At 59.6% G+C, this 921-nt stretch overlaps 1 long non-coding RNA gene across 1 annotated transcript in view; it reads left to right on the top strand.

Moving 5' to 3' along the window:
• The first annotated feature begins 253 nt into the window (after positions 1 to 253).
• The window catches only part of LOC122421646, a 2,382-nt gene continuing 1,714 nt past the window's right edge, over positions 254 to 921 (top strand). Inside the window, exon 1 of the long non-coding RNA XR_006263546.1 lies at positions 254 to 553. This is a non-coding gene — a long non-coding RNA (uncharacterized LOC122421646). The remainder of the gene's footprint in view (positions 554 to 921) is intronic.

The following is a 921-nucleotide window of genomic DNA, read 5'->3' as shown; positions in this document are numbered from 1 at the left end:
CACTGACTCAATGCTCATGAGTTTCAGCAAGCTCCAGGAGTTGGTGATGGACAGGAAAGCCTGGCATGCTGCAGTCCATGGGGTCGCAAAGAGTCAGACACGACGGAGCAACTAAACCGAACTGACTGAATCTCTCGACTCAGGCTTTCCTGGTGGCACTAGCGGTAAAGAACCCACCTGCCAGTGCAGGAGACGTAAGAGACTCGGGTTTGATTCCTGGGTCAGGACGATCCTCTGAAGAAGAGCGTGGCAACCCACTCCAGTATTCTTGCCTGGAGAATCCCATGGACAGAGAAGCCTGACGGACTACAGTCCATGGGGTCACAGAGAGTCAGAAACTACTGAAGCGACTTGGTATGGCACAACCCCTTGCCTCTTGCCTATGGGTTAAACTCAAGCCCTCCTGCTAGACCCTCATCCTTGCTGTTAGCCTCCAGCCCTCCCGCTGTGATCCAACCTTGTCCTTGCTCTCTAGGAAGACTCACTCTTGCAGAAGGACTGGGACCTCACCTCCCGCCTCTTCCCCAGGACCCGGGACCTGAAGCACCTGCAGGTAAGTTGGGAGAGTCAGGCCCACCTATCCTCACCTGGCCCCGCCCCCTTCTAACTAGCTCTGCAGCTGGCCTCGTGCCTCCTTTAGCTCATCTGTATTTCCCTTCCTCTGGTCTTTGCTCATCTGTCCTGCGCCCCTGTCCCTCCTCAAATGCTCCCCTGGCCCTGTCCCTGTCCCTCCCCGGGGTTCACTTTCCTGTCTCCCTCACCTGTCCCTCTCACCTGCCCTCTTCCCTATTTCCTTCTCATTTCTCCTTTTCTCTCCCAGCTCTGTCCCTGACCTGTGACCCTTTCCTCCCCCCCCCCCCCCCCCCCCCCCCCCCCCCCCCCCCCCCCCCCCCCCCCCCCCCCCCCCCCCCCCCCCCCCCC

This window comes from Cervus canadensis, chromosome 18 (assembly GCF_019320065.1).
Source record: "Cervus canadensis isolate Bull #8, Minnesota chromosome 18, ASM1932006v1, whole genome shotgun sequence".
In the NCBI taxonomy this organism is placed as follows: domain Eukaryota; kingdom Metazoa; phylum Chordata; class Mammalia; order Artiodactyla; family Cervidae; genus Cervus; species Cervus canadensis.
Note: the sequence above shows the minus strand (reverse complement) of the source record. Positions and strands in the feature narration are given on the sequence as shown.